Source organism: Colossoma macropomum, unplaced genomic scaffold (genome assembly GCF_904425465.1).
Source record: "Colossoma macropomum unplaced genomic scaffold, Colossoma_macropomum, whole genome shotgun sequence".
NCBI classification, from domain to species: domain Eukaryota; kingdom Metazoa; phylum Chordata; class Actinopteri; order Characiformes; family Serrasalmidae; genus Colossoma; species Colossoma macropomum.
This window is the reverse complement of record NW_023494903.1, coordinates 917,564-931,821: the sequence shown is the minus strand read 5'-3', so window position 1 is coordinate 931,821 and position 14,258 is coordinate 917,564. Positions and strand designations below refer to the sequence as shown.

At 41.5% G+C, this 14,258-nt stretch overlaps 1 protein-coding gene across 6 annotated transcripts in view; it reads right to left on the bottom strand.

The window, feature by feature from the left end:
- The window catches only part of LOC118800515 (putative protein TPRXL), a 38,548-nt gene extending 24,785 nt beyond the window's left edge, over positions 1–13,763 (bottom strand). For 5 of the 6 annotated variants that reach the window (XM_036560767.1, XM_036560770.1, XM_036560771.1 and 2 more), the window contains exon 1: positions 13,644–13,763. The gene's annotated coding sequence lies outside the window, so the exon portion shown is untranslated. Of the gene's footprint in view, positions 1–5,016; positions 5,882–13,643 lie in introns of those variants that run through there. The other variant, XM_036560769.1, reaches the window with a different exon arrangement.
- Positions 13,764–14,258: the final 495 nt, after the last annotated feature.

Genomic DNA, 14,258 nt, shown 5'->3' with positions numbered 1-14,258 from the left:
TGGTGACATCCCATATAAATAAAAATAACGTGTGGCCACGACTTAGTAAGGCTCGGAAATGAGATAAATAAGTTGTTGCCACAACTTAGTAAGGCATGGGAACGAGATCATGCCTTACTAAGTCGTGGCCACACATTAAGATCTCATTCCCATGCCTTACTAAGTCGTGGCCACAACTTAATTATCTTGTTCCCATGCCTTACTGAGTCGGGCCCTCACATTTTTGTTTATACAGGATGTGACCAGTAGAGCTCCATACTCCTCAGTCAAAAAAAGTCCAGTCATTTGAGTGAGTGTGCATGAGTAGCATAGGCTCTGCCCCCTCCCCGCCCACTTAACTCTGACAGGGTGCATCCAGATGCAGGGGGTACTGCCATCCCCCTAGTCTCTCACCCAATAAGAGAATTTATTTCTATACCATATATGAATTTTATACAATATATGAATTTTTATACTATATCTGAATTCTTATTGTCCTTTTAAAATGCTCTTTCTGAAGTATTTTAGTAATAAAATATTGTCCAATATTATAAAATTCTTCGATTTGAGTTTAACCCAACTTCTACAATCATATTCGTGTCATTTTGGCTCTTAGCCCACCATAAACGCTGGACTTTCACTGCCCAAGACATGGCTGGGGACCTTTGGCCTAAACCGTTACACCCTCAACACTTCAAGGTGAAAACATGTCTTTTAAGTTGAGGATATTATTTTATATTACTGCACAGTCATTATAAGGCAACATACAGTCATATGCAAAATGTGAACAACATGAAATAACATGAAATGACATGAAATGAGTGCACAATTTTTATCATTCTATTTATTTCCTAAGATTAACCTATTGGAAATAAACATAAAAATATAAAATGTACCATAACTTTTATAGAGATCAATATGTTAAATTCCACAAATAAACAGCAACTGTGCTTTAAAATGTGTTCTTTGTAGAGAAAAATGTGTTCACTTATTTTCAAATCATGCCTTTTGACCAGGGGCACCTAAACACTTGGTATACATCTGCAAATAATAGCAATTCCAATAAATTAATCCCGTATGCAACTGTTGTAAAATCTGTTGTGATTGCACTTCAGGAGAGGCTGGGCTTTATGTGACTTACAGTCAAATGCAAAAGTTTAAGCCCCCCCTCCAGCAAACTTCATGTTGATTTTCTAATTGAAAATTGAACTGAAAACATCCTCAACACAGAACACACTTAAATATGGCATTTTTATGTAAATTTCAGTGCACAATCTGATGAGTTCAGCATATTGAAGGGAAACAAATTAAACAAAGTGTGCCATAACTTTTGCACAGGCCACACCTTCCGTTTTACTTTTTTCCAACATGTTAAATTCAGCAAATAAACAGAAACTGCATTAAGCTGTGCAGAAGTGTGTTCACGGTAGAGGACGTGTTCACTTTCACTTAGAAAATCAATAAAACAAACATGTCATCTGACCAGGGCGGCTCAAACATTTGCATAAAGCTGTATTTGTTTTATTAAAAAAAATACATTTACAGCTGCGCAAAAACTGAGCTCAGCTGTCACTGCAGAGGATTTGTTGCTGGTATTCCAGAATGAGTCATTCTTGCTCCTTTCCTATTCAGACAACAGCAAGACCACCGTGTTCACTGTGTCCACTCTGAAAATCAGGACTAAACATTAACAATATGGGCCAGACGTGCAGCCAATGCATTTAGGGACGTCCCTAAATTCACTATAAATACTAGTGCAGGCACCAGAAGCTTTTCTGCAGGGATACCTTCATATTCTGGCTCCCCTTAATAACCGCAGTGAATCATAATACTGGCTAGCTGCAAGGGCATATCCTGTTCCAAGAACTGTGCAAAACAAAGACATCTTGGTTCACATTAGACCAGAGGTGCTGAAATGGCCAAAGTTGGCACATATGGAAGTTACCCCAACCCTACCTGCCTCATTTAGAGAGAACAAACACATTTAACTTACTGAATTCTTAGTTTACTATTAAATTTGTATTTTTTAAAGATTTTTAGTAAAAAACATACAGAGTATGATATTATAAACATGATTTGAATCCCACCTACCAGTATAAACAAACAAATATTTGTATTTGCATATATGTGTGTTTTGCTTTGTCTTAGCATAAGCCTAGTCTGAATATGAATATACCCATGCTGTAGTCCACTGGAACAAGACCTATTATCTACAAATTGGTAACTTTTACACTATAAACTTTACATTTCCAAGCACAACTCATTTCCAAAAAAGTCTGGACGCAAATCATTTAAACCCTGTATTTCATTGAAAACAGTACAAAGACAACAAATCAAATGTTAAAACTTAAAATTTTATTGTTTTTTGAAAATATATATGCCCATTTTGAATTTGATGCCAACAACATGCTCCAAAAAAGTTGGGATGGGGGCATGTTTACCGCTGTGTTGCATCACCTCTTCTTTTAACAACACTCTGTAAGTGTTTGGGAACTGAGGAGACACTGCTGTAGTGTTGAAAGTGAAATTTTTTTCCATTCTTGTTCGATATAGGATTTCAGCTGCTCAACAGTTCGGGGTCTGCTTTATTATATTTCATAATGTGCGAAATAATACAGAGCAAAGCTGTTGTAATTGGTGCAGATTGTTTGAAATAATCAAGGCCTTCCCTGAAAAAGACATCATCTGGATGGCAGCATATGTTGCCAAAAGATGTATATATCATTCAGCATTAATGGTGCCTCCACAGATGTGCACGTCACGCTATGCTATACGCATTAATGCACCCCTATATCATCATGAATACTGGCTTTTAAACTGTGCACTGATAACAAGCTAAGTGGTCTTTAGCCTGGAGGACACAGTGTCCATGATTTCCAAAAAGAATTTCGGTTGATTTGTCGGACCAAAGGACATTTTTCCACTTCACCTCAGTCCATTTTAAATGAGCTCAGGCCCAGAGAAGGTGGCAGCATTTCTGGGTCCTGTTTATATATGGTTTCTTCTTTGCATTTTAGAGTTTTAACTTGCATTTGTGGACGCAGTGATGAACGGTGTTCACAGACAGTGTTTTCTGACATTTTCCTGAGCCCATGCAGTGATTTCCACTACAGAATCATGTCTGTTTTTTAAAGCAGGGCTGTCTGAGGGCCCAAAGATCACGGCCAGCAAATACTGGTTTTTGGCCTTGTCCCCTGCATACAGAGATGTCGCCAGATTCTCTGGATCTTTTATTGTTATTCTGCACCGTAGATGATGAAAAGCAAATGTTCTTTGCTATTTTATGTTATTCTTGAAATGTTGCACTATTTGATTGTGTAGTCTTTCACAGAGTGGTGAGCCCCTCCTCATCTTCACTTCTGAAAGACTCAGCCTCTCTGGGATGCTCTTTTTAATAATCAATCATGTTACTGACCTGTTGCCAATCAACCACCAGGTGTTTTTTTTAGCATTACACAAATTTACCAGCCTTTGTGGCTGCCATTTCAACTTTTTTGGAACGTGTTGTTGGTATCAAATTCAAAATTGGCATAGATTTTAAAAAAAAAACAAAACAAAACAACATTTCTCGGTTTCAACATTTAATACATTGTCTTTGTACTATTTTCAATGGACTACATGGTTTAAATGATTTGCACATCACTGCATGTTGTTTTTATTTACATTTTGCACAGCATCCGAACTGTTTTGCAAATGGGGTTGTAATTCTAGACTATTTCTGTTCACTATGAGTTTTAGACATCTGAAAAATGATATTTAAAAAAGCTGTTCAAGTGGGCAGTCAGCGTTTAGTTACTTAAAAAACTCTTCATGTTAAAAAAATGATTTTATATCAATGATTTTATATCAATGTGTACACTTAATCCTTTCCAAACCTCCCTCGAGGAAGCCCTGCTTTACATCTGGTTGTCATCCAACATCTACTTTATCTACGCAATCCTTCAGCCACTTAAGAAAAATCTGAAACCAAAACCGTATCCTTCCAACCAGCTCCAAAGATAGCAACTACTTTTCCCTGAACAGGAAATTCTGCTTACTTTTAACTGCATTACTGTTTGTTAACATTCATTTGGCATTTGTTCATTTTCAACACTGCACGGTCTGAAGATGTTTTAAGGTAGAGACAATCTAATAAGCAATTATTGAAGAATCTTGCTGTGGTGACTAAAAAACATGGGCTAATGCACACTGTCTATCTTGTCTTTCTGACCAGCTTATGACATGAAAACGACTATTCTGACAAACAAGAAATTCCTGTTACTTTTTACGGCATTAATGTTTGTTTACATTGATCCAAATGTTACACTGTGCTTTTACTGGCAAAAACTGTTGCCGTTTTTCAGGTTTCGATGTGATTTAATAGTGCATGTTGCTCTTTACATTGTGTGTGAATTTCATGATGAACGAACCCAAAGAAATGGCCCCAAATGACTTGGAAAAACGTCGTGTTCCACTGACTTACATTAGAAGTAAAGCAAGTTTTTTCTGTCCTCTGTGAAGTTTTTGGAGATACGAGGTTTTGTTCCGACAGATGTTTTATGTTTTTTTTGTAAGTGTTAAACAGCAAATAAACAGAAACTGTGCAATAAAATTAGCAAAACATTCACACAGAGAATTTAAGCTATTAAGAAAATACATGTATATATACACACACACACATATATATTTATGTGCACATGCATACATATATATATATATGCATATATAAATATATATTTACACACATGCACATACAAATATATACATACAAGCATATATGAGGTCAAAGTTGTACCTATTAATGTGACATTGCACATTTAATGCCATTAGCCTCCGAGTAGCACGCAGACACCAACACCTCCCTCTGACTACGCAGCTCATCTGTGCTGAGACATAGCAGCGCTGCTGTTTCACACCCAGTTTGTTTGCTCCAGTTATTTTTTTGTGAATTTGTCTCTTTTCCATGTAATATTATTTAGTTCGGCACTGCACCAAATCCTGCACCTGGTTGATCTTCTGACTGATGAGAAACCTGGCAGGGACATACAAACTACTTACCTTTTTCTCAATGCGTGCCAAAAGCAGGCCAGTACGCGTGAGTTGGACCGGTCCGCAGCAGACGAGGCAGGTGTGAAAGCGCCCTGTGTGAGCGCGTCGGCGCTGTGTTAACGAGCGTACAGGTGAGAACGGCTCCCTGCTGAGCGCGCAGCCCCATCCAGCGTCCTTTCAGCCTCTCCTGTCATCTGCCCTCATGCTTGCTCAGGGCGGTTTGATTCAAGCGGCTTCCTTTTCTCCCAAAATCTCGGGTCCTCCTTCAGTGGCGCCGCTCACTGTCCGACTCTCGCCTGCTTCGCTGCACGCTGCATCATTTTACTTTCGGCTTTGAAGCTGCTCGCCGCTTTTTGACTCGAGCTGAGCTGCCTAGGGAAGCCCCCTTGTGCGCGAGACGGCCGTGTCAAAAAGGAAAAAAAATCCCCCAACAATCTCGCTCCATTCAGACCGCAGCACGGGCGAAATGGTAATTTCCCAAGAGCAATTCAACTCAGCGGTGACGTCTCTTTTCAACATGAAGGCTCTAGACTGCCTGTCCCCTCCACGCGCGTGCTGATCAAATGGCCAGTTTACTTTCACTTTCGATCCGCAGCGATAATGCAGCGCGACACTTTCACTGCACTCACTTTCAGCTCGCGCGCGTCGGTCTTTATGCTCAAACCTCGCTTTCGCTTCGATCTCGTGAAATAACGTCTATTAAAAATATGAACTTTTATTAATCAGGTGCTGATTCTAATTTATCACTACACACTTCCTAACAAGCCAAACCACCAGCTGGGTTGATATATTTTAAGGCTGGAATTTTCCGTTCCACCTTAAATGGTGAGTGACAGTTTAAACCCCATGTGTCAAACACAAGGCCCGCAGGCCAGATCAGGCCCGCCACACAATCCTATCCAGGCCGCAAAAGTATTTTAATTTTCTATTAATATTAGCCCGTTTCACAATGTGCTGCACTACGGTCCCCAGCATGCACTGCAACGTAATGCGCGCTTTAACTCTACTACCCTAACAGTCTACGGGGCAGCATTTACACCTCGCATCTGCACAATTCTACACCAGTCATGTCATCAAAATGCAGTTCAACCAACATAAACACCAAACGACAGCTCAGCAGCTCAGAAACCGAGCCCAAGTCTTAATGAACTTACAGCAAAGAAAGGATTCCAGGTGTCCAGTTCAAGCAGATAGGTAGGTTTAAAAGACTGAGCTCCTGAGGACATTTGTCTTTAGAATATTTCAAGTGTCCACGTAATACAAGTGTCTGTATTTTACTGTTGAAGTTTTTGCATATTTTGAATAAACAATGGCCAGTTCGGGTTACAGCACAACATTAATTAATAATGAAATAAAAACATTTTTTCCCTCTGGCCCACGGATTTGATTTTTTAATATGGCCCTTTCACTGGTTGAGTTTGACACCCCTGGTTTATATGGTGAGTTACATGCAACTGCTGCACCATTTAAGGTGGAACAGGACAGGCTAAATTTAGTGCCCCACTTTTTCTGGTCAAATCATGTTTTCTGTGTGTATCTCTATTCATAAGCAAACTAAGCTGATGCAGATCAGCTCTATTTCCTTCACTAAAACAGTAAAACCCATGTCATGCCAGATGATGTGATGTCAGGCTATTTATTTTCTTCTTTGTGCTAGCGGGTTTATTCTCAGGGTGTTTCCTCATTGTTTTCCCACATTTGTGCATGTTTGACAGCTTTAAAGCTTTCTACTAAAACATTCCTCAGGCATCTTGCTTTGCTTACTCTAGTGTGCATTACAAATTCAAGGCACAATTTCTGGAACATTCCTCCTTTTGTCAGATACGTGGTATCACAGACTCCGTCAAGTACCAGCAGATATTAAATCAAAACATGACTGCATCAGCCAGGAAACTTAAACTGGACCAGAGCTTGGATTTTTATGCAGGACAGTGATAAAAGCACACCTCAAAATCAAAATGATTCACTGACCACCGAAGTAAGGTTTTGCCATGGCCACCCTAGTCCCCTGATCTAAACCCCATAGAAAACCTGTGGGATGAGCTGAAGAGGAGAGTCCACATTGTGGACCTCAGAATCTAAAGCATCTGGAGGGGTTCTGTATCAGGGAATAGTCTCATAATCCTTTGCCGTGAGTTCTCCAAGATCATTAAGCGTTAGAGAAGACTCAGAGCTGTTCTTTGCAAAAGAAGGCTGGACAAAGTATCAAATAAAGGGGTGCTGATAATTGTGGCACATACAGATTTGAGAAAAATGTTTATCTCCTGATAAGATTTAGATTTTTTTCAACCATTAGTAAGATGTTTGTTTTCTTAGTGAAAGATCTCTTCATTTTTTAAAAGTGTTTTGTAGTGTTCAGACCAAACTGCACATAGCTTGCGGTATATAAACTAAAATCAGGTTATCCAAGCGGTTCTAAAAACAAACCCATTGAATTAAATGATCATATGAGATATGACAGAGTAATGTACAGTTAAATTCTTCGTCATTTATTTGTCACTGTTAAGAAGGAAGCTTACTCTGTTGGCCTGCACTGGTTGCATAAAAATAGTAGTAAGCTGAAAAGCAATACATTCTGTCCCACTGTGGCATGATATGAGGTTACAGCCTACAGCTGACAGCAGTACAGTCATCATCCTGTATATTCCATTACACTATTCAGGTGAAACCAAAACCAATCACATTAAAAACAATACAGGTTAAAATACCCCAACAACCAGTGCAACAGTTCCAGCACAACCCCAATAAAGACGACATCAAATTGGACGGCTGAGAGACGTACATAACAAAGATGAAGAAAACCACCAGAAAAAGAACCAACTCCATATTAATGCCTATGGATTTAGAATGAGTCCTCTTCAAGACCAGGCCTTAATTAGTCTTTATCTCCTTCTGGTACAGATTACTGCAAAAATACAAAAAGAGAATTTCACACGCAAAAATCATAATAAAATACCTCCTCTTCCACTTACAAACACAAATGTAGTATGGACTGGAAGTTTCTGGCCCACTCCGAATGAATCGGAGCTCACTCTCAATTAATCCACCCAACGCTCACTCTCAATTAATCCACCCAACGCTCACTCTCATTTGATCCACCCAACGCTCTCTCTCATTTAATCCACCCAACACTCACTCTCATTTAATCCACCCAACACTCACTCTCATTTAATCCACCCAACGCTCACTCTCATTTAATCCACCCAACGCTCACTCTCAATGAATCCACCCAACGCTCACTCTCAATGAATCCACCCAACTCTCTCTCTCATTTAATCCACCCAACGCTCGCTCTCATTTAATCCACCCAACGCTCGCTCTCATTTAATCCACCCAACGCTCACTCTCATTTAATCCACCCAACGCTCTCTCTCATTTAATCCACTCAACGCTCGCTCTCATTTAATCCACCCAACGCTCTCTCTCATTTAATCCACCCAACGCTCACTCTCATTTAATCCACCCAACGCTCACTCTCATTTGATCCACCCAACGCTCTCTCTCATTTAATCCACCCAACACTCACTCTCATTTAATCCACCCAACGCTCACTCTCATTTAATCCACCCAACGCTCACTCTCATTTAATCCACCCAACGCTCACTCTCAATGAATCCACCCAACTCTCTCTCTCATTTAATCCACCCAACGCTCACTCTCAATGAATCCACCCAACTCTCTCTCATTTAATCCACCCAACGCTCGCTCTCATTTAATCCACCCAACGCTCACTCTCATTTAATCCACCCAACGCTCTCTCTCATTTAATCCACCCAACGCTCACTCTTATTTAATCTACCCAACACTCACTCTCATTTAATCCACCCAACGCTCACTCTCATTTAATCCACCCAACGCTCTCTCTCATTTAATCCACCCAACGCTCTCTCTCATTTAATCCACCCAACGCTCTCTCTCATTTAATCCACCCAACGCTCACTCTCATTTAATCCACCCAACGCTCACTCTCAATGAATCCACCCAACTCTCTCTCTCATTTAATCCACCCAACGCTCACTCTCAATGAATCCACCCAACTCTCTCTCTCATTTAATCCACCCAACGCTCGCTCTCATTTAATCCACCCAACGCTCACTCTCATTTAATCCACTCAACGCTCACTCTCATTTAATCCACCCAACGCTCACTCTTATTTAATCTACCCAACACTCTCTCTCATTTAATCCACCCAACGCTCACTCTCAATGAATCCACCCAACTCTCTCTCTCATTTAATCCACCCAACGCTCACTCTCATTTAATCCACCCAACGCTCACTCTCATTTAATCCACCCAACGCTCACTCTCATTTAATCCACCCAACGCTCACTCTCATTTAATCCACCCAACTCTCTCTCTCATTTAATCCACCCAACGCTCACTCTTATTTAATCTACCCAACACTCTCTCTCATTTAATCCACCCAACGCTCACTCTCAATGAATCCACCCAACTCTCTCTCTCATTTAATCCACCCAATGCTCACTCTCATTTAATCCACCCAACGCTCACTCTCATTTAATCCACCCAACGCTCACTCTCAATGAATCCACCCAACTCTCTCTCTCTCATTTAATCCACCCAACGCTCACTCTCAATGAATCCACCCAACTCTCTCTCTCATTTAATCCACCCAACGCTCGCTCTCATTTAATCCACCCAACGCTCACTCTCATTTAATCCACCCAACGCTCACTCTTATTTAATCTACCCAACACTCTCTCTCATTTAATCCACCCAACGCTCACTCTCAATGAATCCACCCAACTCTCTCTCTCATTTAATCCACCCAACGCTCACTCTCATTTAATCCACCCAACGCTCACTCTCATTTAATCCACCCAACGCTCACTCTCATTTAATCCACCCAACTCTCTCTCTCATTTAATCCACCCAACGCTCACTCTTATTTAATCTACCCAACACTCTCTCTCATTTAATCCACCCAACGCTCGCTCTCATTTAATCCACCCAACGCTCACTCTCATTTAATCCACCCAACGCTCTCTCTCATTTAATCCACCCAACGCTCACTCTTATTTAATCTACCCAACACTCACTCTCATTTAATCCACCCAACGCTCACTCTCATTTAATCCACCCAACGCTCTCTCTCATTTAATCCACCCAACGCTCTCTCTCATTTAATCCACCCAACGCTCTCTCTCATTTAATCCACCCAACACTCACTCTCATTTAATCCACCCAACGCTCACTCTCATTTAATCCACCCAACGCTCACTCTCATTTAATCCACCCAACGCTCACTCTCAATGAATCCACCCAACTCTCTCTCTCATTTAATCCACCCAACGCTCACTCTCAATGAATCCACCCAACTCTCTCTCTCATTTAATCCACCCAACGCTCGCTCTCATTTAATCCACCCAACGCTCACTCTCATTTAATCCACCCAACGCTCTCTCTCATTTAATCCACCCAACGCTCACTCTCATTTAATCTACCCAACACTCTCTCTCATTTAATCCACCCAACGCTCACTCTCAATGAATCCACCCAACTCTCTCTCTCATTTAATCCACCCAACGCTCACTCTTATTTAATCTACCCAACACTCTCTCTCATTTAATCCACCCAACGCTCACTCTCAATGAATCCACCCAACTCTCTCTCTCATTTAATCCACCCAACGCTCACTCTCATTTAATCCACCCAACGCTCACTCTCATTTAATCCACCCAACGCTCACTCTCATTTAATCCACCCAACTCTCTCTCTCATTTAATCCACCCAACGCTCACTCTTATTTAATCTACCCAACACTCTCTCTCATTTAATCCACCCAACGCTCACTCTCAATGAATCCACCCAACTCTCTCTCTCATTTAATCCACCCAACGCTCACTCTCATTTAATCCACCCAACGCTCACTCTCATTTAATCCACCCAACGCTCACTCTCAATGAATCCACCCAACTCTCTCTCTCTCATTTAATCCACCCAACGCTCACTCTCAATGAATCCACCCAACTCTCTCTCTCATTTAATCCACCCAACGCTCGCTCTCATTTAATCCACCCAACGCTCACTCTCATTTAATCCACCCAACGCTCACTCTTATTTAATCTACCCAACACTCTCTCTCATTTAATCCACCCAACGCTCACTCTCAATGAATCCACCCAACTCTCTCTCTCATTTAATCCACCCAACGCTCACTCTCATTTAATCCACCCAACGCTCACTCTCATTTAATCCACCCAACTCTCTCTCTCATTTAATCCACCCAACGCTCACTCTTATTTAATCTACCCAACACTCTCTCTCATTTAATCCACCCAACGCTCACTCTCAATGAATCCACCCAACTCTCTCTCTCATTTAATCCACCCAACGCTCACTCTCATTTAATCCACCCAACGCTCACTCTCATTTAATCCACCCAACGCTCACTCTGATTTAATCCACCCAACTCTCTCTCTCATTCAATCCACCCAACGCTCACTCTCAATGAAACCACCCAACGCTCACTCATTTAATCCACCCAACGCTCACTCTCATTTAATTCACCCAACGCTCACTCTCAATTAATCCACCCAACACTCACTCTCAATTAATCCACCCAATGCACACTCTCAATTAATCCACCCAACGCTCACTCTCAATTAATCCACCCAACGCTCACCTCAATGAATCCACCCAACGCTCACTCTCAATGAATCCACCCAACGCTCACTCTGAATGAATCCACCTAACGCTCACTCTCATTTAGTCCACCCAACGCTCACTCTCAATGAATCCACCCAACGCTCACGCTCAATGAATCCACCCAATGCTCACTCTCAATTAATCGACCCAATGCTCTCTCTCAATGAATCCACCCAATGCTCACTCTCAATTAATCGACCCAATGCTCTCTCTCATTTAATCCACTCAACGCTCACTCTCAAATAATCCACAAAATGCTCTCTCTTTTTTGTCGACTTTGTCAAATCCAGAGTAACGGAAGTGCTGGGATTCAAGAAGAGCTCCAAAGATTCATGCTTATGCCAGAGAATTCTGAAGAGTTTGGAAGGCGAGATGATGCACCTCCAGCTCTCCTGCATCCATGTTTAAAATCTTTGTGATCAGCATAGCTGCTTAGTTACTGTCGCCTAGATCGTTACCACAGCAACCCATACGGATAGGCTGTTGAAGTCTGCACACACAAATCTGATCTGATCACTAGCAAATAACAGTTCGAACAGTAGTCTCAAAAGATCAGTCTGAACAGTCTGGCTGTTTTTAAGTAATCCTTGTCAGTTTAGGCATCAGAGATTGTGTAACGATATATCTGATTCATTTCTGACAGAAATGAAAGTTAAACTAAAGCCTTTACATTATCAAAATGTAACGCTGCAATCAACAGTGTTAAACTAACGTCACTGTCAGCTAGCTTGGTGCAAATATGTGCCTTTGAGCACATTTAGCACCAGTTAAGCCCTATTTGAGTGGGATTAGTTTTACCAGAGGAGGTCTGGTCACAGCCAGTTTATGAGGAGTCTGTCCTCTTCCCGTTTCCCCCATTATATCAAAACCATGACTGCAAAACGCCAGAAGGCGCCCACGAGCGATTCCTCAAAGAACTGAGGTAAATGAAGCTAAACGGCTAAAAACGAACTGTTAAAATAGTTTCTAATCACTTGTCCAGAACTTTCCCTTCATTTTAGAAAACAGGAGGACGTATTTCACTAAAAAAGCAAAGAAAACTGACCTGTATTTTTCCTTTTTATACAGCAAAGGGGTTGGGGCGGCAGGACACTAATGTCACTGCTACTGAGAGCTGATTGGTTGGCAAACGGAGCAGCTCATTGGCTGTTCGCGCTCGCTTACGTCATGTACATACATGAGGCGTAATTTTAAACTCTTATAACTCGAGTTTAAAAGCGTTAAAATGTTTAAACATTCAAAAACTATGATTTTACTCAAATGCTTCATCTTAACCCATTCATTTTGGACTTGCTCGGGAGCGCCCTCTAGTGCTCAAGAAACCCAGAAGTCTGGTAACGTATCGAAACGTCATGACGCGGATGTTTACCTCAGCATTACGCGATAAGGAACCACACTTCCACACAAGAGCACGTTTGTGCGGCTACCCAGCAAATACACAACACTGTCACAACGTTGTCTACGTTCTTACAACGTTGCTGCGACGTTGTCAAAAGGTGGTGCTGCTTACGTTGTCACAACGTCACTTTGCCATATGATGTTATGACTTCCTATTTATAGAATTCGATTACGTCATTAAGGAGACCACATAGCCATGTCGAGCTGTAACTCTGTGCTCTGATTACTGATGACCGTTACTGCAGACACAGCCCTACAGGTGGACAAAAACCAAGCGAACTGACCAGAGTGACCTCTAAAAAGATTTCAAGATGCGCAGACGCTTTAGATGCAGCCTCCAGAAAACGCTACGAGGGGAAGATGAGCTAGACTGGTGGACTAGATATTTATAAGGATAGGGTTTGCAAAAAACTCTCAAATAATAAACTCATTCATGTATATCAAGTCAGCGTCTTACTCGCCAGCTTCTCTTCTGAATTTTCCGTTCCACCTTAAATGGTCCTGCACACTGAAGTGCGTTAAGCGTAGGGCACATTTTCAAAGTTGGCGAATTCCAAACATCAGCTCACCTCAGTAAACGCATCCTTAGTCGGCAAAACCTTAAACTTCAGCCAGCGAGCAGCACAGCGAAGTTCTGTTCAGCCACTGGCCACGTTGAATTCTCTCCCTGGCTGATCTGACTCCGCGTCTCAAACCACACACTTCTGTACTTTACCCACTACACTGATGAGTGCACTTCTAACGGCATATGCGCTGTTTGTACACACTATGTAGTGTGCTAGTCTGCGGTTTGGAACGCGGAAAACCCCAGTGGAAAACCACATCCGACTACATTTTGGATTTCGTTTGTCATCACTACGGCAGTTGGAATACAAACTGTGTTTGCTGGGTAGTTGGCATGTAGACTAGCACCATAAACATCAGCTCAATAAATGCATTGATTTACCTCAACAAATGATCATTAATCGACAAATACCCCAAACTTTCGCTTGGAGGTGTTTACTGAGCAGTTAATGTGCAGCAAAGCTGCTAATCTAGCTAATTAGCAAAACCATAGCTACACATATCTAAGATGCCGCGTTATCTGTTGTTCTCTAGTTGAGGCGATACGTTTGCGTGTCCGCCATGTTGGAGCGGTCGAGATCCGCTTGTGAATCAATACACTTGTATTGCGAGATGATGAG